Source organism: Dipodomys merriami, unplaced genomic scaffold, assembly GCF_024711535.1.
Source record: "Dipodomys merriami isolate MVZ:Mamm:240054 unplaced genomic scaffold, mDipMer1.0.p SCAF_709, whole genome shotgun sequence".
NCBI lineage: Eukaryota > Metazoa > Chordata > Mammalia > Rodentia > Heteromyidae > Dipodomys > Dipodomys merriami.
The window spans coordinates 345,378-369,518 of NW_027206301.1; positions in this window are offsets into that span (position 1 = coordinate 345,378).

The window sequence follows — 24,141 nt, forward strand, 5'->3', positions numbered from 1 at the left end:
TAGTGACATCACAAACGCATTGTGACCTCATCATCACTGTGACATCACAAACTCATTGTGACATCATATTATTGTTGTGCCTTCACAATCACATTGTGACATCACAAAGCAATAATGAACTCTTAGCACCTTTAAAATACACATGACCTCTGTGTCATCACAGACCCTTTGAGTACCCATATCTTCATTGTGAACTAATGAAAATTGTGATCACACATAGCATTGTAGCGTCACAAATACTTTGTACAATAATTATGACTGTGAAATCACATTGTCATCATGACACCATCATCTCATTGTGATACACAAAACCGCAATGACACAATACCATTTTTTTCTCGTTTTTTCTTCCGTACATTTTTTATTGTATGTGTACTGTACAGAGGGATTACAGTTACATGAGTAAGGTAATGAGAACATATCCTATCAAACATCGCTGCCTTGACATCACCTTGTCACTTTAATGTCATAGACCCATTGTGAATGCCTATACTTTGATTTCATTCTATTTCAAATGTGCCATGTGGGTTGATATCAGGAAACCATTGTGAACTCATAACCTTTGTGACATCAAAATCTCTTTGTCACAACACTTTGCATTTGTTATATCATTAATAAACTGTAACATCAAATACCTCTCCTGTCCTCATAACTTTTGTGAAATGCCATTGTGATATCTTAAGCCCTTTGTGAGTTGAAAATCTGTGTTCGACTTCATATTTCAAATATGACATGAGATATCTAAAATCCAATGTAACATCATGATAACACACCCCTGGACATCATAACCATTGTGTCACTTTGTGACATCTCAGACCTGTTAGTTCTTCACTATCTTGACTGCATATATTTTGGTGACATCAGAATCCCTTCCCAAACTCCTCATATACTCATGGTGAGTTAGTGATAATTGAAATCCCACATGCCATTGTGATATCACCAACCCCTTGGTACATCTCAAATCTATTATGACCCCCTCATCAGTATGACATCACCAATTGTGACATCAAAAAATTATTATAACATGATGTTGAGACATCACATTGTCATTGTGAAATCACTGTTCCATTGGGTTTTCACATAGTATGACCACATATTATGAAGCTCCTTCTATCACCCGGTATCCTCATATTGAATTATGAGTAATTGAAATTGGATGTATCATTCTGTTATTACAAACTGTGACATCACTAAACCATTTTGACCTCATCACCATTGTAACATCAAAAACTCAATGGGACATCTCATTTTCATTGTGACATTATGGATCACATTGTGCCCTTTGAAACCTATTATGACCTCTTACCACCTTTGAAAACACACATGGCCTCTGTGGCATCACAGAACATTTTTGTATCCATATCCTCATGGGGAACTGACAACTGACATCAGACATACCATTTAAACATAAATAAATCCTTTCTGACATTATCATAATTATGACATCATGTTGCCATTATGACACCATCAGCTCATTTTGACATGTAAAACTACAATGACATCATAGCATTGTAACATCTCATTGTCATTCTGATATCATAGACATGTTGTGTTTGCCTATTATGTTATTTGATTGTATTTCTAATGTGGCATGTCGGTTGATATCAGAAACCCATTGTGAGTTCATGACCATTGTGATATCATGGTGCTTTAGTAGCATCATATTGCTATTGTGATGTCACAGTGCCAAATTGATGTCACAAAGGGATTCTGATGTGACAATGGTTATAACATCACAATGAGTTTCTGATATCAACCCACATGCCACATTTCAAATACAATGAAATAACAGATTTGGCATTCATAATGTGAATATGATGTCACAATGACATAATGGCAAATGCTATAATGTCATTCTCATTTTGTGTTGTCACCATAAGCCAAAATGTGATAACAACAATATGGTGTCACAATGATTATGACATCACACAGGGTTTATAATGTTACAATGGGTATGAGGTCACAATATGTTTCTGATAACAACTGATATGCCACATTTGAAATAGAGTGAAATAACAGGATATACATTCACAATGTGTCTATGACAGTAAAATGGCAATGCGATGTCATAATGCTATGATGTCACTGTAGCTTGGTGATGTCACAATGAGCTGATGATATCATAACGACAGTTTCATGATGTCACAAAGGGTTTGTGAGGTCTCAATGGCATGTCAGATCTTAACTGCCATTAGTTTATAATGAGGATATGAGAATGAAGTCACAATGACATACACAAATGAACTGTGATGACACAAAGGCCATGTTTTTTTGTCAAAAGTGCTAAGGATCCTAACAGGTTTCATTTGTCAAAGTGTTAATGATATAAAAATGCGTAAGTGATGTCAAACTAGTTTGTAATATCACACTTTATTTCAAATTTCAATTGCTACAAGTTCACAATGATACAAGTTCAGAGAAGGAGCTTGAAGTCCCAAAGATCGTGCATTTTCTAAGATGTTATGAGGTCATAATAGGTTTGTGAAAACATGATGGTACAGTAATATCACAATTGCAATATGATGTCAAATTATAATGTCATAAGAATGTTGTTATAATCACAATTAGTTGGTGATGCCATAATAGTGATGAGTTCAAAATCGTTTTATGATGTCGCAGTATAGATTGGTGATGTGACAATGGCATTTGACACCTCAATTGTCAATAGCTCACAATGAGTATATGAGTTTAGAATGGGATTGTGAGGATTCCAAAGGCATTTGTTGGCACAAATGTGATGAAGTTGAATAGATTTGTGATGTGACAATGTGACACAATGGTCATTACATCTAGCAGTGTGATGTCACAATACTCAAGATGTCACAGTACATTATTAATATTTTATGTCATACCTGAAATAATATGAGGTCAAAAATAGAATGAGCTCTCAATGGGCCTAACATAACACACTGGCAACATGTCAAAACTTACGAGGGCAGGACATGTTTGAGTTGTCACATTTGTTTAGAGATATCACAATGGCAAAGTTTTGTCACAAAGGGATTGTGATGTCACAATGGTTATGAAGTCAAAATGTGTTTTTTATATGAACCCACATGCCACATTTGAAATATAATGACATCACATAATAGGCATTCATAATGTAAATATGATGTCACAATGAAAATGTGATGTCATAATGGTATGATATCATTATAGATTTGGGATATCATAATGACCTGATGTCATAATGACAATGTGATGTCACACCTGTGATTATATTGTAAATGTTTTGTGATCTCACAATGGCATATCTGATCTCAATTGACACTTCACAATGAAGATATAGATACACAAAGGGATTGTGGTGTCACAAAGGCCATGTGTTTTTTCAAAAGTGCTAAAGATGTCATAATGGGTTTGGGAGGTCTCAGGGTGATTGTAATGTCACAACAGCAATGTGATATCACAATGGCTTTGTGATGTCACATTGGTGAGGAGGTCACAATGGACAGGACAGCTTTGTGATGTCACAACAGATTAATGATATCACAATGGCACAGTGATATCACAAAAGGATTTTCATGTCACAATGGATTTCTGATATCCACCAATATTGCTTGCTTGAACTAGAATGAAATCACAAAATAGGCATTCACAATATGTCTAAATTTCACTATGACATGCTGTCATAATTCTATGATATTTAAGCTTGGTGATGTCAAAATGACATGTCTAATTTTATTGGTCATTAGATTACCATGAGGATCCCAAAGGTTGTTATGTGCTGAGTCCTTCAAAAGGCGCATTGTGCTGAGTCCATTACACAGGTTTCTTTGTGGTATTTTTTAAAACTATGCTGTGTGCTGTCATCCAAAAAGGTGCTATGTTCTGAGTCCTTTTGAGGTAGGTATCCCTGAAAATTACACACACACACACACACACACACACACACACACACACACACACACACACACACACACACACACACACATACACACACTAACAGAGGGTAACCGTGCACCTGCTTAGTGTGTGAGGTGGATAGAGAATAGTCTCTCCCAGCTGTTGGACTGAGGGAGGGGTTCGTTGCCATGGGCAGCTGCTGGGGTTCGGAAGAAGCCCTGAGCTGAGGTGAGGCTGCTTCTTCCATGGCCTGTTAGCCTTATGGAGTCAGGGCACCACAAGGTCAGGGATGGGGGGTGTGGTCGCGTGGGGAGGGGGCGTGACTGAGGAGAGGACAGGACGTGGCCGAGGGGGCACATATCTGCTGCAGCCAGGGGCACATGGGGGCTGGCTCAATTGTGCAGCGTGGGTGGGGCGGCCCGGGAGAGAAGTGGGGGTCAGAGAAAGACAGCAGACAGAAGAGCAGGCACAAGCACCAGGGGAGGCGGCATCAATGTCTGGCTTCTGCTGCTGTAGGATCACGGGTCTGGGCTAGGAGCACAGAGCACACAAAGCCAGCACAGCAGGCACATCCCTCCCACAGGCCATTGGAGGCTCAGAGGCCAAGTAGGCATTGAGTCTGAGATTCCAGTGCCAGGAGCTCAGCTAGGCCTAAGGCGGGCTCAGTCCTGCCACCTTCCTGCCCCTGTCCTGGCCCCCTTTCCTGCTCTGCCCGTGGCATTACGTTTCAAACATGGGCTGCTGGCTCGGACGTGAGCACCTCTCAGAGTCATCCAGTGATGTGCCCCAGGCCAGCTTGTGGCCCTGATCATGTACTGACCCCCATCCACTGCTCTGGGCCTGAGCATCTGCCATGATGCTGCCATTGCTGCCCACTACACCCAGAATGGCAGCCTATAGCATCTCCCAGCAGCACACATGAGTGGCCGTCCCAGGGGCCCGCACCTTGTGACCTCTCCAAATCCCCTCTTCCCCACCCCAACCCAGACTCGCTACTCCCACTTCCGTTCTCACATCCTAACCTTGCCTCACCAGTGCCAAGGGCCAGCCCTGGCTCTGCCACAAATGCTCCCCAGGAGTGGGGGGTGGGGGAGTTGGTGTCGACCCAAGGATCCCACCCCTATCACTAGTGTCAGTGTCCAAGGAAATGGGGAGATGCAGGGTTGGGTGAGAAGGTGGCATCACCAAGCCCCTGGCGTGGAGCAGTGGGAACCACACAACCTCACATGTTCACCCTTCCTCTCCTAGGTGGGAATTTTGTGGCTTTATAAAGAGGTGGGGAGCAGCAACTCCACACCTGCCTTCTCGGGTTTTTTCCTTTTTTCTGGGGGTGGGGGCGGTGTTGGATGCAGAAGATAGAGACCCTTTGCTGTGTGAGTTCTTGTCCTCTGTTCTCAGTCATCCTCTCATCTGAGGAGGGTATCAGAAAATCCTACTAGGGAGGTGAGAGCACTGGGGGTCAGATGAAAGGTGAATATCTGGAGGTACACACTCTCTCTGACACCCATACACCTGGCCTGTCCCCCCCCCCCCGCCCTATGCCAGCTGTCAACAGTACTCACAGGTTGGTCACATTTCCCAGCTCTTCCAGCATCTGCTGGTGCTCCTGGTCCATCTGTTCTCCTTGTCCCTCCAAGAATCCACCCAGTTGCCCAGAAGCATCTAGGCTGGAAGTAGGGAATGTGTCCATGTTTGTAGTCTTTAGAACCCCATCCATTTCCTCAACACCATGCCCACCCCAGCTTAGACACCCATTTGGGGACCCATGACCCCCTGCTTGTTTTCAGTTCTTGCTATGAGGAGCCACCTGTCTGGGGATTTAATGCTGGTTGTTCCCAAGGGGAGGAGTTTGGCCCTGGAGAAGGCAAGAGGCAGGGTGGTGCTGTGCCATTACACTGATGCTCCCCTTGGGTGGGAACCCTTGCTTCTGAAAAGGAAATGGGGAATGGGAACCTGCATGCTCCAGCTGTACATTGTCCCAGATGAGTAACCAACAAACTTAAGAGAGGCACTACTCTGAGTCTGTGTGTGTGTATGTGTGTGTGTGTGTGTGTGTGTGTGTGTGTGTGTGTGTGTGTGTGTGTGTGTGTATGAGAGACAGAGAGAGAGAGAGAGAGAGAGAGAGAGAGAGAGAGAGAGAGAGAGAGAGAGAGAGAGAGAGAGAGAGAGAGAGAGAGAGAGAGAGAGAGAGAGAGAGAGAGAGAGATCATCTTTCTCCTTGTACAGCCTGATTGTGCTCAGGTGAGTGATCATTTGACAAATTTCAGGTACTGCATGGAAGACACTTCTGTCACTGTTCTGGATTTGTGTGTGTGTGTGTGTGTGTGTGTGTCTAAAAACAGCAAAAGCCTTTTATTTCTCTGTGTGTATGTATTTGTTGTTGTTCTTTTTTCATCAGTACCAAGTATGAGCCCAGCCACAATTTTTGTTTTCTCCTTCACAGTTTCATGGATCCTTTATGAAGATTTCAGTAGACATTCCTTTCCTCCCCTTTCCACCTCACTTTTCTCCTTTTCCTGTAACCCACAATAGCTGCTGGGCCTGCGTGGCCCTCCCCTAGGAGACCTGTGTGAACTCAAGTGGACACCTGTCCTTCTATCCCAGGCCAGAATTTTGGTGAGGCAAGAGTGTCCACAGCCACACTCTTCCAGACAGACACTCTGCTCTCAGTGTATAGTTGGAGCTAATTCAAGGGTTGGGAATGTGTCTGCCAAACATAATTAGGGAAGGAGATGGGAGAAAGGATAGGGCAGGGGCTGTGAAGCTATGAGGTTTTGGGGGCTGGCGTACAGTGTGACATGGAAGATGTTTCACCATGACCGAGGATGAGAGGGGATCCTTACCTAGGGCGTTTATGGCCTCTGTGGACATCCAGGCCCAGGGCTCCGGGGCCCCACTGGTGGCGTGGTTTCTCTCCCGGGGCAGTGAACCAGTGGTCAATCCTCCCTGGAGTCCTGCAGACTCCAATCTGTGTCCTATCTGGGATGTTTCAAGCTGGACAGTGGTAGGCAAGTCCATTCCCCCTGCTGGAGCCCGCTTGGTATCAGGATATGGCAATTAGATAGGGATTGATGAATCCCAGTTTCCATAACCTGCTGTAGGCTGTCTGAAAGCAAAAGGGGACCACTGATTTTGGAACACTTTAAGTTTGATTGGGACAATTTAAATGCTACATTTTCCAGGTTTTTTTTTTTTTTTAATTTAAGCTGGCAATTTCCACTAATGCCTTGGATGGACGTTTTCAGCTGCCAAACAATGACGTTCAAAGCGTCACAGGCAGAGTTCCCAGGCCAGATTATTTCTTGCTTTGAACCTTGTGCCTTGACTAAGCCTTTCTCTGGCAGCTGCTGAATCTCCTCCAGTTCTCTCTAGGGTGACCACCTCAGTCGGGGATGTCCTGGGGAGCAGAGATTGTGACCTTGACATCCTCAGCCTGCAGCTGTGAGCAGAGACAATTCCCAGTAACTGCACTGGATTATGGGAGACTCTGAGATCCCAGGCTGCCTCAAAGATCCTTTGTCTGCACCATGAAACTTGGGGGCGGGATTTGGTAGACCATCCTGGCTGGTCCCAGGGGGAGGAGAGGAGGCCTCTTGAGCCAGTCATTCAGCTCATGGCAAACTCGTTCATACCTGAGTGGCGAATTGATTGCCACAGAGCTGGTCAGCAGCTGGACAGAGATCTTTGAGAAGATAGGCATCCTAGAGGCCCTGGAATCCAGTGAGTACATCATAGCTCACATCCTAGGAGTCAAAACAGTTAAGTGTGGTGCCACCAGGAGGGCATGAAGAGGGAAGAGAGAGAACTGTGGGAGAGCTTCATCAGGCTTCATCAGAGGAATAATTACAGGGGATACATACCTGAATCAGATGGGACTTTTCTGTAGTATTGTCATAGACAGATGCTCATTTATTTATCCAACAAACCTATACAGTGTGCACCATGCTCTGGGAGGTCTTAGACAATGAAAGGTTCCAGGACTGTTTCCACAGAACATGAAGAAAACTTGGTTTGAGCTGGATGCTGGTGCTTCTAGCCTGTCATCCTAGTTACTTAGGAAGCTGAGATCCAAGGATGGAGGCTTTTGGCCCGGGCAGGAAAGCCTGTAAGACTCTTGTCTTCAATTAACTACCAAAAACAAAACAACAGAAGTTGTTTGGCTCAAGCAATAGACTGCTAGCCTTGAGTAAAAAGTCTCAGGGATAGCACTTAAGCTCCGAGTTCAAGGCCCATGACTGACACAAAGAAAGGAAAGACACACAGAGAGAGAGAGAAACAGAGAGAGAGAGAGAGACATAGACAGAGACAGAGAGAGACAGAGAGAGAGAGAGGAGGGAAGGACAGAGGGAGAAAAAGAGGAAAGGAAGGAAGAAGGGAGAACATGCAAGACTTGTTTTGGAGTCCCTGGATCAAGGGAGCCAACCATTCACAATCTCTGTGGGGACAGTTTCAGAGATTAAAGCCAGTATGTTGGATCAAGCCACTGACCCCTGAGCAAGTTCATGACATCCAAGAGCTGTGTACTCAACCGAGTGCAGAGGAAAGCAGCCTCAGTAGACCCTAGGGATCAGGGTGGGTTACCAGGTTTAATCATCCCTGGCCCCAACGAGTTTATTTTCTGGTCAGATAAGAAGAAAGTGTCCAAGGGCTAGGGAGGTATTGGGGAGAGGGAGTGTGAAGGGTGGGAGCAAGTGATAATTAGGATGATGAAGAGGGAGGATGATTCCAGGTCAGGGGTGTCAGGATATTTTAGCTATGATTTCACCTGACAACCTAGACTACCAGTGATCGAGCCTTTGATCCAGCCACAATACTATTAAAAGTCCTGGCACCTTGGTATCACCGTTGACGACCTGGCTGTCATTCACTGCAGGATGCCTGTGCAGTTCATCCTTGGGGGCTGGGACTTTCGAGTGCTCAATTGGGCTCAATCTGAAGATGACACCCCTGGTGTTTATTCCTCCATGAGAGACAGAGGTAAGCATGCCACTGGCACAGGGCAGCCTGGGAATGAGGGTGGGAGTTGGGACCCATGTTGCTCTGAGACTTCATCTAGAAGGTGTTAGGGCCCTGTGACTTCCATTCTCAGTGGCAGAAGGGGGTCTCTTTCATGGCTTAGTCTTTAATCTAGATGGCAGATTTGGGATTCAGAGAGGGCAGGCTGAAGGTGAGGCAGGGCTAGGTAGAGACTGGTGGGAAAACCAGAGGCACTGGGCTCTGAGCAGGGTTGTTTTTTTGATAATACTCAAACACAGGAACATTCCTGGGATAGATTAGCCATTTTCACCTTCCCAAGAGAGAGGGACCTAGAGCTCCCCAGTCTCAGTCCCTTGACCAAGAAACCCTGTGGTTCCCATATCATGTGTTTGGATAACTAGATCTCACTTTACTGTCCAGTGTTGAGGCAGAACTCTGAGAGGTCTTGAGTCTTTGATAATTTCAGGGGATCCTCAGTATGAGATTGTACTTGAACGTCCTAATTTGGTGCATGGTCAGGCCCATCTAAGACTGCCATGGTGTAGGACAAATTATCTAGAGAATCCTAGCAGGGTGGGAGAGTTCTGAGAGTCTTGATTATTATGTGTGAGTTTTGAGCACCCGTGTGCCCACCTGCTTCCCTTTCTTGGGTGGATTTTGCTAGGAAATGCTTAAAATTAGGGGGTGTTTTGTCTTTTATGATCAAAGATAGGACTCTAACCTTTGAACCAGAGCTTTACTTCTAGCTCTTTTGGGTTTAATTGGAGATAAAGAGTTCTGATGGACTTGTTGCAAAGGGTGGCATCCAACTGCAGTCCTCAGATCTTAATTTCCTAAGGGGATAAGATGACAATCATGGAAAATTATCTTTGGCCAAGTGCCAGTAGCTCATGACTGTCATCCTCGGTACTCAGGAAGTGAGATCTGAGGATCACAGTTCAAAGCCAGCCTGGGTAGGAAAGACTCTGAGACTCTTATCTCCAACAAACCATCACAAAACCAGAAGGGGTGCTGTGGATCAAGCCTTGAGCTGAAGAGCTCAGGGACAGCACCCAGGCCCAGAGTTCAAGCCACACAACCAAAAAAAAGAAAGAAAGTAAAACATCCTTGCCTGCAAAAATGTGGAGGTGTGTGTGTGTGTGGGTTCTGTGGAGACCAGGTGCTGGCCTCACTTTACAGACATTTCTAAGAACTCCCCATGTTTTCCCCAGTTTGAAGCCACAGTAGGATGGGCGGTGCCTTACCAAGAACTCAAGAGGACGAGGCCTTTGGCAGGCAGTGAGTGGGTAAATGGGTGAAGAGATCGGAGTGTTGTGCCTGTATTCTCTCCATTGAAGGATGGGTTTGGATGCTGAGTGTCAAAGTTTGAAGTCAAGGGCTGCAAGAAGTTCGTGTCCTGACAAATTGAGTTTCCTCTGGGAATATGAACATGGCTAAAGCAGGGTGCTGCTGGTGGCTCACAACTGTCATCCTAGCTACTCATAAAGCTGAGATGTAAAGACCACAGTTCAAGGCCAGCTTGGTGATACTTCATATCCAATGAACCACCAGAAAACAGGAACTGGCTTTGTGGCTCAAGTGGTAGAGTGATCATCTTCAGCTGAAGAGCTGAAAGTCAGTGCCCTGGCCCAGAGTTCAAACCCCATGACAAGCAATAAACAGAGGTGGCTGTGTTTTCAACATATCAGTGTGTATGGTAGGAAATTCCATGCTGGGTTATGAGACATTCCAGATATGTTAGAGGCTCAGTCTTGTGTCTACAGTTGGACTGAGTACGATAGTGCCATCTTCTCACTGGTCAGATATGATCCGAATGGAGGGAGTTCGTGGTTCTGTTCTCAGGAACAGCTGAGGCCATGGAATGTCCGTGTGTGTGTGTGTGTGTGTGTGTGTGTGTGTGTGTGTGTGTGTGTGTGTGTGTGTGTGTCTGTTTACGTGTCTGTGTGTCTGTGTGTGTGTGTGTAATTTTCCCTCATCCTTCTCTGCCCCCTTCTTAGGTTCCTGTCCTCCTCTTTCTGACTTCAGATGGTGCCCTTCCTCCACACCGACCTTGCCTTTAGCTCCCTATCAGCATCTACAATGAGTCGAAAATTGCCAGTGGCCTGTGTTCCATATTTTCTCTGGGGCACAAGTCTGGCTGTCCAAATATTTGGCCGCCTCCAGCAGATTCTGGTACAGCAGTGCCAGCTGGCATAGGTCTTTCATGCCTCAGATGGAGGGCCTCAGTCATATGATGTCCTGTCCTTTTCCTCAGCTGGGCCTCTGACATCCCTCTCAACAGGCTGGCAGTGGAGTGGGGAATGGGGGTTTGCTGGTGGGTCTGGCCAACTCAAGCTTGACAGCTGACTGAAGGCCACCCGAGCAAGGAGGATCCAGGGCTACATGGGAGGTGAGACCAAGGTGGCTTGGAAATATTGGTCGGTGTCTAGGAAATGTAAATGTACTTTATCACAGGAAAGTCTATCTTCTGGCCCCAGCTGGGCCTTCTAGACAATTTCGGATGCCCAGAATACAGAGGCACAGACTTTAGATTCCAGGGCCAGGGAGCTGGGAGATGAGAGAATCAATGTTCTGGGGTATTAGTATTGACCTGGCTATGCCCCTCCCCTCTTGTGTATGTTCACTTCTTAACCCAGTGTTGGCCACACACTGGCCACATGTGGCAGTACTGTGGAAGTGGCGGAAGTGGAGGTGAGATCTAGGATGACCAAAATCTGGATTTATGGCCTGCGGGGCTGGCAAAGTGTGTCTTAAAAAAATCTTTGAGCTGTAACTCTGGGCCTAGGCACTGTCCCTGAGCTTCCTTTGCTCAAAGCTAGCATTCTACCACTTGAAACACAGCTGAACTTTCATCTTTTTTAGTAGTTTAGTGGACATAAGAGCCTCACGGACTTTCCTGCCTGGGCTGGCTTCAAGCTGCCATCCTAAGAGCTCAGTAGCTAGAATTGCTGGCACCTGCTAATGATGTTAGTCTGTGTGTGTGTGTGTGTGTGTGTGTGTGTGTGTGTGTGTGTGTGTGTGTGTGTGTGTGTGTGTTTACCGGGACAAGAACTCAGAGCCTAGATGTTATCCTTTAGCTTGTTTACACTAGTTTCGTGCGGTACCATTTGAACTACAGTAGCTCAACTTCCCAGCTTTTTGGTGATTCATTGGAGGTAAGATACTGCCCAGGATAGCTTTGAATATTGATTGATCCTCAGGTCTCAGTCTTGAGTAGCTAGGATGACAGGCTTGATCCACCTTCGCCCAGCTGATAATGGCCTTTCTCCACATTGGATTTTGAGCTTCTGAAATCTTCTTTATTTTTTCTGTGCCTATACTGGGGCTTGAATTCAGGGTCTAAGCTCTGGTCTCTTAATATTTTCCCTCAAGGCTGGTACTCTACCAATTGAGCCACAGCTCCATTTCTGGCTTTTGGTGGTTCATTGGCAAGAAGAGTCTCACTAACTTTCTTCCCCTGAGCTGGCTTTGAACCACGATCTCTTATTTCAATCTCTTGAGCAGCTAGGATTTACAAGGGTTGAGTTACTGGTGGCACTGGGTAGAAGCTTTTCTTAAGCAAGTGTTCTTCCCTGTGTTTGCCCTTACTCCTCCATCCAAAGGAGGCCTTAGGGTCAAGGGCTGTGAAAAATAGGCTTTCAGCCACAGGAAATGGCTGGGGTCCATGGTGAAAAATCAAGCTAATCTTCCCCTGGGCTACATTCTGGACCCTACCCTCTGCCCTACCTGTGACTCAAGTACAAACCTTGACCCAGCCTTGAGTGTTCAGCCATACTTGCCTGAAGACACAGAGCCTTCATTCCTCCACACCACCTGCTCTACACCACACCTCAGGACCTTTGCCCATGCTGTGTACCTTCTGCCTGAGGCTCTCTGTCCTGTTCCACATCTTAGAACTCCTGTGGAATTTTGGCACTAGTTATATCACCTCCTGGAGCAAGCCCTTCCTTCCATTCTCTCTCTTTTTAAAAAATATTGAGTTCCTAGAGATGGAACTTGGTAGACTGACTGGCAAATGCTCTATATTGGTGTGTGTGTGTGTGTGTGTGTGTGTGTGTGTGTGTGTGTGTGTGTGTGTGTGTGTGTGTGTGTGTGTGTGTGTGTGTGTGTGTGTGTGTGTGCCATTCCTGGGGTTGAAATTCATGGCCTGGATGCTATTCCTGAGTTTTTATGCTCAAGGCTAGCACTCTACTACTTGGAACACAGCTCTACTTCTGGCTTTTTGAGTGTTTAATTGGAGAAAAGATTCTCATATAGACTTTCCTGCCTGCACTGTCTTGCAATTATAATCCTCAGATTTCAGCCTCCGGAGTAGCTAAGAGTATAGGGGTGAGCCATCAGCACCTGCCATCTCCCTCTTACCTATAACCTCGGCCCTCCTCTGAGTCCCAGAAGAGTATGTCTCACCAAGCTCACATGTTTTTGCTAATCTTGGGCTTGAACTAAGGGTCTGGGATTAAGCCACAGTGCCACTTTTGGCTTTTTCTGTTTATGTAGTACTGAGGAATCGAACCTCGAGCTTCATGCTCTCTAGGTAAGCACTTTACCACTAAGCCACATTCACAGCCCAAGGCTCACTTCTAACAGGATCTAGGAGGGTGGGATTTCAGCACAGAAATCGCTGGCCATTTTATATCTTTGCCAGGATTTGGGACCAGCCTGAGACTCGGCAATGAGGAATGGTGAATGAGTGATAGCCACCAGGCCTCAGAGATCTAGGCTCACATCCTACAGAAGGATAGGAAATATGGAGCCAGAACCTTCCACAACTCATACAGCCTAGCAACTGTGGTCTCCCTGGAGGTAGTGGCTGGCTGCTAGATGTCCCAATGAAATACCTCAGCCAGAATGTAATGCATCTGTTGCATACACCAGCCCAGGCAAGCCTTCGGGATTTCACTTATTAAATACCAGAGAAGGATGCTTTGTTCAAGCTACTGGCTCATACTTAGTACTCTCTGAGGGCTTTTCCCAGCTTGCCCAGGTTAGGGGTCTAGGCATGGGCAGCCTGCTGAAAGCCCATCGTCCATACATCTACACACAGAGACATGGAGTTACTGAATTCTTTTATTTCTTTGGCAGGTCCGAGGTTGAAATAGGAGACTAAGCCCTATCCCTGATCTCCTTTTGCTCAAGGGTAGAGCTCTGCCCTTGATGTACAAGCCCAACCCATGGGCATATTTTCCTGTGATCTCTTAGAATTAAGAGTGTCTAGGACTTTCCTGCCCTGGTTGAATTCAAATTGGCATTCTCTACACCTCAGCCTCCTGAGGAGCTAGCATTAAATACAGGAGCCACTGACACCTGGCTTTCTTTTCTTCTTGTTCTTTTTAAAATCATGACAATCTGAAATCTTCACAGTGTTATTCCAATTGTTTACATTTGAAATAAATTATCTAGGCCTGGAGTTAGAATGCCAGGACTGCCACTCACAAATGGAGGGAGATCCTGACAAACTCATTCCTATTTATGTGAATGCTAATGGAATATTATCAAAGTAATCAAAGTAATAATTAAATTTGCAGTTAATTCATGATTCTATTTTAGAATGCCACAGAAAAATTATTGAACTTAAATCTTCCATTCTAACACCATGGTATGATTCCTCTAATGGAAGGATATTGACGAATTTTTAATTAATGCTTTCATAAGTATTCAGCCATTATATTTCATTAAATGGAGAAATAACTTAAACTAATAATTGGTAACTATATATATATATATGTATATATATATATATATATATATATATAATTTAATGATATCCTCTATATATTGGGCACTATTGTGGCTTGATCACAGGTCCTCAGAATTTCCTGGCAGCTCAGTTTTCCAGAGGATGGTGAGCCAAGACTGTGACCCCATTTATGGATTGGGCATTCTAGGCCATGAGTTGAAATCTCAGCATGGCCAAAAATTTATTCATGGAGTAAGAAGCCACTTTTGACACATTTTTTTTTCCTGAAAAATATCCTGGGTTTCAGTATGATATATAATCTATATGCAAATATATCCTGTGTGATAGGATGTAATAAATGAAATGTTATGTGTATTATAATACTAAAGAAATAAGTGTAATAAACGTCATACTCACTAAACCCATGCATGTAAATAAATCTCATGTATGAATATTATTATTTCATTTTGAGGCTTCTATTCAGGCCCTGGGAACTGGTCTAAAATTTCTTGTCCTCAAGAACGGTGAGCTTCCCCTTCAACCACAGTGCCACAGAGTTACCCAGACCCTGAGTTCAAATCCCAGGCCTGCCAGAAAAGTGGTGCAAATTTAAAACCAGGGCTTTTTTTCCTTTGGCTAAGCACAGGGCTTGAACTCAGGTCTTGGCATCTCTGCCACAGTTGACCCTTGGTTCCTGGGACCCAAGTTCAAATCTCGGGGTTGGCAAAAAATAAAAAGGAGAAGGATAAAACAGAGAAGTTCAATAACATGGTCTTACATTTTTTCCCCTTTGCATTCTGACAATCCTGGGCTTAAATTAAAAGGCCCAGAAAGTGTACATGATCTTGTGTTTGGCTGGCTATGAGGGAAGCCATAACCGAAACTTCAACTTAGGCCTGGAGGTCGAATCCTGGGACTTCCACTAATGATTGTTGGGAGATTCTAAGAAATGCATGCCAATATACATCCATACAAATGGAATGTTATAAAAGTAACCATTAAATTAGTAGTGTATGAGTATACTATAAAATTATACACAATAATTATACTACTTTGACTAATTTTCAATTAATACCTTGTTATATATTCAACCATGATACTTAAAACTTGAAGGAATAATTTATTTGTCAATAATTACTAGTAATATATGTAATTTCATAATATACAGACAACTTTCTCTTATTTTATACATATGTATACATATATATATATATATATACATATATATGTCAATCTACATATTTATTTGTTTATACACTTGTCATTCCTGGGGCTCAGTTGTATAGTGATGGCTTGTACATACAAAGCCCTGGATTCGATTCTCCACTACCACATGCATATAAAAATTCGGAAGTTGTGCTGTCACTCAAGCAATTGAGCACTGGCTTTGAGTGCAAAACCATAGGGACTGTGTCTAGACTCTTACTCAAGACCCAGGACTGGCACCAAAATATGATTGAATGTTGTGAATACAACTCTATAAGTATAGGACTTCAAATACCTCATCACAGAGCAAGCCATGAGTCTGGTGCTGACAGCTGCCATCTAACCTGACTTATCCAGAGGTATGCCACTGCAAGCCAGCTCCACAGAACCACATGCTGCTGCCTCGCTCACCCCTGTCATCAAGATATTCGGGGGCTGAGATCTCACACTGATGGGTTTAAAACCCAGCCCTGGCAGGATGTCTGTGAAATTCTGTGCTGTGGCTCAAGCAAAAGTTCATAGGACAGTACCCTCAACATTTTAGTGCAATCCCTAGGGCTGACTCCCTCCCCCCCAAAAAAACCCCCACCAATCTCAATCATTAGATGTGAACTTTGTGCAGTTTGTGATGTGTTTCTGAAAAAATGGTGATACTGATGAAAGCACCCAATACTAATGACATCTTGTGGGATACAGCTATGTGATGAGTTCTTCCTGAGGTGCTGGGTCCTTCGTGTGGTGCTGTGTGCTGAGTCCTGCTCAGGATGCTATGTGCTGAGTCCTTCACAGGGTGCAGTGTTCTGAGTCCTGCATTGGGTGCTGGGTGATGAGTCTCACTGGATGTTGTGTGCTGAATACTGTAAAGAGTATAATGTGTTTTGTCCTTCAAAGGGTGCATTCTTTCATCTTGCCCTTGTAATAGCTCCACAACTTGGATGATTAGGCAGACAAGAATATTGAGGCTCAGATATGTCCCCATGGCAGGGACAAAATTATGTATTACTGAAGACTAGTGAGTTGTCTACTGCGGACAATTGTTTTGTTTTGCTTTTTTCTCAGTCATGAACCTTGAACTCAGGGTCTAGGCGCTGATCCTTACCTCTTGGACTCATGGCCAGCACTCCACCACGTGTAGCCAAGGACCCTCTTGCAGCAGAGTGCCACAGCCTAGGGTTGTATCGCCAAGGTCTGTCATCCTGGCTTCTCAGGAAGCTGAGACCAGAGTATCTTGGTTCCAAACTATCCCAGACACAAAAGGTCCCATGAGACTATTATCTCCAATTCATCACTAAGAAACGTGAAGTGGAAGCTGGGTGCTTGTGGCTCATGCTGATCATCCTAGCTACTCAGTAGGATGAGATCTGAGGATCATGGTTCAAAGCTAGCCTGGGCAGGAAAGTCCGTGAGACACTTAGCTCCAATGAACCACCAGAAAACCGGTGGCTCAAGTGGTAGAGCACAAGATTAGAGCTGAATTGCTCAGGGACAGCACCCAGAACCAGACTTCAACTCATACAACTGACAACAACAAAAAAGACATAAGCCTATTAACAAACCTGAAGTAGAGGGCTGAGAATGTACCTTAGGGGTAGAGTGCTTTGCATATATGAAACCCTAGGCTTGAATACTCTGGACCAAATCACTAGGAAAAAGCCTGAAATGGCTCTGTGTTTCAAGTAAGAGAGGGCAATCCTTGTACAAGAGAAATTAGATACAGTGCTCATGTCCTGTGTTCAAGCTCCAGGACTAGTGTATGCACATACACAATCCCACGTGCATTCGCTTACTGACACACAAACACACACAGAAAGTAGAAGTGAAGCTGTGACACAAAATGGGAAGGCAGTAGACTTCTGCTCTGAGATCATGGTCAGCACCCACGCCCTGGGTTTAACCACAAATCTTAGCCTCTCAGGGCCCAACTAGGAGAGGTCAAAGGTTTCAAAACCTGATGAGCTTCACCAGCCCTAGATGACAGGAAATTTTGTGATATCTGAGATGTTCTTGGATTTCCAAAGCTTCCGGAAAGCTAGGAGAGGCATCATAGGCCCATCATCGCAGGTTATGAAACATTTAATTAGGTTAAGTGCCCTAGTTGTTTGCCAGAAGGACTCCTGAATTATATTGAGCCCTGTATCTGAACATCAGAATATAGTCTCACAAAGGCAGAATAAGTGCACAGAACTTGGCCTTCCATGGGAGGTGGCATAAATGAAGGCTTCCTGTCAAAATAGAGCACTGGGGAGAGAGATCGTTTGACTTTCAGAGCCTGCCCACACTCCTCCTCACTAAGTGGCCCAGATAGAGTTGCTTGTTACACAGCTCTACAGGATTGAGGACTTTTGTCTGCCTGTCCAGACAATGAGAAAGACTTCTTCCAGCAGGACTGGGATGCAGAGCAACCTTCAGGCTATACTGGGTGCAGTGAGTGGAGCCCTTGAACATGCAATGTCATAAAAGCATCCTCTGTGTTATGAACTCATAGTTTTGAATACAAATTTCCTCTCTTGGTGCCATTCATCATAACTACTCTTACTCTGGAGATTCACCTGTAGGAATACATCCATACATAGACAAAGACGTGGAGATACAGGCTCTTTTTGAGGGGGCAGGTCCTGGGGTTGAACTATGAGCCTGTGCGCTGTCCCTGAGCTCCTTTTACTCAAGGGTAGTGCATTAAGCTCGAGTCAAAGCCCACTTCTGGATTTTTCTGTGATCTCTTAGAAATAACAGTGTCAAGGACTTTCTTACACTGGCTGGATTCAAATTCAGATTCTTTACATCTCAGCCTCCTGAGGAACTGGGATTACAGTCAGCAGCCACTGGTACCATCTTTCTTTTCTTAATTTTTTTTTTAAATCTGGACAATCTGACTTCTTAGCGGGTCATTCCAATGGTTTGAACTTATAAGAGACTACCCAATGTTATTTATAGCTGCTTTCTCAGAGAAGGATTTTCTCTCCTCATCTTCCACTCTGGTCACATGTTGGAAGCCAAAAGTGAGAAATGAGTGTCACAGGATTGAGGAGTAAATGTCCACAGGACATGCCAGTTCTGTCATTTAGCATTGAGCTGCAGTGAATTTACTGTCTCAGGATGAGAGGACCAAAAGCTGGAACTATCGTCATACTGTCTGCATTGCTCCTTTTGCCTATAAAATGTTCTAATAATTATGAGTGCTGTGTGTCTCCAACCTTAACTATCTAGGACACACTACAAGAATCTGCACGTTTCTATTTTTATGTAGTACCTCCTGAGACTTAAAGTTTTTTGTGGAGTGGCTCCTTGGTAAATCCCTGAGGAAAGCTGCTTGAATCCTCTTCAGGAGATCGCCTTACAAAGCCAGCCCAAGCAGGAAGTCTGTGAAACTTTTATTGCCAATAAACCACCAGAAAACCAGAAGTGGAGTAGTGGCCTAGAAGATAGAGCTCCAGTTTTGGGAGAGAAAGCCTAGCAGGAAACACAGGCCAGACCAGGCAGGACAGTCTGGGAGTTGCTTATGTCCAATTAACGACCAGTTGGCTGGAAGTAGAGCTATGGCAGTATTAGAAGCTCAGCCTTGAGCAAAACAGCTGAGGAACACATTGCACCCTGAGTTTAAGCACTGAGATGTCCAAAAAATAAAATTCAAAAAGAGAAGGCCAAGTTTATGTATCAGTGCCCTACTTTCTTACTTGTGTATGTTAATTCTTTGAGTGCAAACAGACTGTAAGCAAAGCTTTTGCTTTCATATACTGATTGATTTTTCAGATATGCTTGTTACGCATACTGCATCATTCTCTTTATTTCAGCCCCATCGCTTTGCTCTTCCAGGGTTCCAGGCCTCTGTCCTTATAAAATGCACATTGCAGCTCTCAGCAGCCTATAGTTACATTTTATTATGAGGCCAATCCAGGAACAGTCACAAATAAGGCAAGGGAAGAGAAGATCAGGGTTTACAGAAATAACCGGTATTCAGAAAATTACACTTGGGGACACAAACTGTAGGATACTTATGTAAAAACTACCATTAAGAAAAAAAGATGAGGGAGCAGGGAATGTGGATTAGTGAGAGAGTGCTTGCCTAGCATGCAAGAAGCCCTGGGTTCTATTCTTCAGTAGTATATACAGAGAAAAAGCCAGAATTGGTGCTGTGGCTCAAGTAGTAGAGTGCTAGAGACAATGCCCAGTCCTTGAGTTCAATCTAAGAAATGTCAAAGAGATATATAGGTAGGTAGGTAGGTAGGTAGGCAGGCAGGCAGGCAGATAGATAGATAGATAGACAGATAGACAGATAGATAGATAGATAGATAGATAGATAGATAGATAGATAGATAGATAGATAGATAGATAGATAGATAGATAGATAGATAGATAGATAGATAGATAGATAGATAGATAGATAGATAGATAGATAACTAGATGGATAGATAGATAGATAGATAGATAGATAGATAGATAGATAGATAGATAGATAGATAGATAGATAGATAGATAGATAGATAGATAGATAGATAGATAGATAGATAGATAGATAGAAAAATGATACATGAATCTGGTCTTGGATGTCAGGAGGAAAGAAGGGAACAATTCCCAGTCATGAGTCCTTCTGCAGTGTGCCAGGACACCAGCATCGCCTTCACACAACCACAGAGCAGGAAGACTGTCTCTTTTTCACTTCTCAGGCAGATGAAGGCCCCAGAACCAAGAAGGCAAAGCCAGGTTCTAACTCAGGTGAGAAACAGCCCTGCCTGACGTTCGACTGGGGATTTGCATTAATGATGTGGAGAATGAAGGAAGGAGAATGGACTGGCAGAGGTAGAAGAAGGGCCTTCAAATCTGACAGATGTAGAGTAAAAAATCCACTCCCTAAGAACAGAGAGCAGGGTTTTTCTACTCTGTTCCTGCCCTCTCTCTCACTAAACTGACTCTCGATTGGTAACCTAAAGATAGCCTGAGGCTACCTTCACCTATAGGAGGAAGGTTATGCATCGTTTGAAGAGGCTGAGAAAGCCTGACCGTGGTGTAACTGTAACAAATGTTTCAGGTTTCCCCTCATTGCTGGATGTGTCTGGAATGAATATAATGAAGTGGTTTGCAGCTCACTTCCCTGTTGAGTGTGTATCTTCTGCCTCCTAATCCTACCATCCTAGGTCTCTCCACCTAGCCTGGCTTTTGATACTGTTTTCTGTCCTTCAAATACAGTGTTACACTGGAGTTCTCCCTGCTAACAGGGCTAGGGCTTGAATCCTGAGAATTTCATTTGAACCTTGGATGGGTCAATGATGTTTCTTTCCTTCTTCTATAGCACAAGAATTCTAATAACATTTAGAGTTCAAGGAATTTCTCATCACCAAAGGAAACACAAGAAACTATTGAACACCTGACCTTTCAGAAGTGGAAGTCAGAGTGTCATAGACTTTCCTGCCCTGGTTGGCTTCACCCTGTAATCCTGAGACCTCAGCCTCCTTAGCTAGGTTGATGAGTTTAAGCTACTGGTGCTCTGCTAGGTTTAGGACTGTAATGACACTGACAATACAAGTCAAGTGCTTATCACAAAGGGCTTGGGGAGCATATTAAGCCTTTCAACATTGGACCATTCAGATCCCTTTAGCACACAAGGTTATAATGCTAGAGTCTGAGAGCCTGGGCAAGTGGATCTGTTACACTTCAACCTTAAGCTCTGACTCCAATTCTGGTTTACATCAGCTTTTATTTTCCAGGGAACGTTCTCCTAATTAGCAGATAGGAAAAGTACTTTGATTAACACTTACTTTTTTCCAGTTGTGTGTCTTGTATCAAGCTTGGGCCCTGTCCCTGGGCAATTCAGCTCAAGGCTAACACTCTACCACTTGAGCCACAGCGCCACTAGGGGTTTTTTTTGGTGGTACATTGGACATAAGAGTCTAACAGGCTTTCCTTGCCTAGGCTGTCTTTGAACTGTGGTCTTCAAATCTCAGCATCCTGAGAAGCTGGGGTTCCAGGTGTGAGCCACCCGCATCTGGCCAATTGTTTATGACAGTCCTGGGGCTTATTTTTATCAAGGCTAGCACTCTGCCATTTGAGCCACTCCACTGCTTCTGGCTTTTTCTGAGTATGTGGCACTGAATATTCAAGCCCTGGTCTTCATGCATGTTGAGCCAGCTCTTTACCTGTAAGCCATATTTCTAGGCTCACCCTTACAATCTTATCCCACAACTTGTCTGTCCAAAAAAAAAGGCTTCTGAGTATAAATCATTAAAGAAATCCCTATAGGAACGTGTTCAAAGATAAATAAGACAAAGTTCATACTTGAGAGAGACCCTAAACGTGTGAAGATTATTACAAATGCCATTTAATTATGTATCATGTTTCAATACAAAAAGTTTTAATGAAAAATGAGTCAATGTCCTAAATTATTGTGTATAATTTTCTAATAGATGTGCAAAATGTAATAAATATGTGTATGATAACACTAAATAAAATACTCAATAAATAAATGAATCAAATAAAAAATAAATACAAAATCAATAATAAAAATCATAATATGTAATAAACATAATTATGTAAGTATATATCCTATATTACATATGTGTAGAAATATCTTTTCCATTGCAGGGCCTCCATTCAGGCCAGGGGAACTCTAGCCTGAATTTCATTTTGTCAAGGACAGTAAGCTTCGCCTTCACCCATGGTACAAAAGAGTTACTTGGATGGTGAGATCAAATCCAACCAATGGTAAAAATATTGGCCAGTTCCAAGATAGTGACTTAATTTTTTAATGAAAGCAGTTATGTTTATTCAGTTACATACTGAACATTTTAAAAAGCAGTGTAGAATTTTGTACAGCTATTCAGACGTCCGTCCCTTACTCACAAAGTGCTTCTCTGAACACTACATTGTTTCTTTCTTGTACTTTTTTTATTGTAAAAATGTTGTACGGAGGGGTCACAGTTACTTGAGCAAGGTCATGAGTATATTTCCTATTGAGCATTGTTGCCTCCTCCTTTGTTTTCTTCCTACCATCCCTTCCCTCCCATCTCCAAAACTACTCCTCCTGCCAAGCTGAGTGACTTATTTTTAGTTTTGGCTTGGCATGGGGTTTGAACCCCAGTAGTGGCAAATCTGCACTTTCCCTCACATTGCTACAGATTTACAAAGACCCTGAGGTCAAATCCCAGGCTAGGAAAGAAAACTGACAGAAATTCCAAATTAGGGAGCTTTATTTTTTTTTAATTTAGTTCATTAATTAATTAATTAATTTTTCTTTTCTTTTCTTTTTATTTGGGGGGGCAACCATGGGGCTTGAACTGAGGTCGTGGCAACTCTGCCTCAGCTGGATCACCCTAGGCTAGCTGCTGTTCAGGACCCATACCCAATCCTGGAATCCTAGGCCCAGAGGGCTTGCATGAGGATAAAAGTGGGATAGAACAAAAAGTGGGAAGCTGCAGAAGTCTGGGGTTTTATGTTTTTTAGTTTGCACAGTGATCATCCTGGGTCTGAATCAGATAGCTGCAAAGTTGATCTAACCTGCCATATCTGAAGGCTGGCACACTATCAAGGAAACCATATGACAACCTGTCAACATAGTCCCTGGCTTCAAATCCCGGTCCTGACACCTACCAATGACAGGGGATCACAAGAGACTCATTCCTATGCATAGGAATACTGATTGAAAGAGAAGTTTGTGCATCGGTCAAGTCTAAAATTGGATGCAATAATCCTAGGACACGGATCGATCCCAATTAATAGTTTATTAAGCATGAAAAGAATACTATTCCTTTAATTGTAGTATAATAAATACCTAAGAATTGGTAGGAACGTAATATATGTCATTCAGTCATAGATAGGCGGCTATGGCTCTTTTTACCAATATATATTTATTTGTATACCACTGTCTGCCTATCCACGTATCGCTGTTTTGTACAATCCTGGGGCAAGATCTCAGCAGCTGCGAACCACCTGACAGCTTCATTGGCTAGAGGCTTCCGTGCTCACACTCACCCATTCATGAATTGGGACTGCATGTCCCTGAGTTCAGATCCTAGCACTGCCAAAAATTTAATCTTGGATTAAGAAGCCAATCTGTTTTCCTTTTCTGGGAGAGTCCTGGGTGTCAGGCATGATTGAGAAGACATCTACAAATCTAAATGCTATGTGAAAGGATGCAAACAATATAATACATTATTAGGTGTCATCACAGTCAATAAAATAAATGGTAAATAAATGAATAAAACAAAAAATTAAATGAATAACCACCCCAAACATAATATAGTCTGAACATCTGTATGGAAGTTCAATCCTATCTTTGAAATGTATATAAGGAATATGCTTTCCAGGGATAAGCCTTGAATTCAGGCCTAGGGAACAGGCCTGACTTTCTGTTCTTCAGGCATGGTGAGCTTCCCATTCCTGCACAGTGGAACAGAGTTACCCAGACCTCGTGTTCAAATTCCAGGCCTTGCAGACAAAAAAAT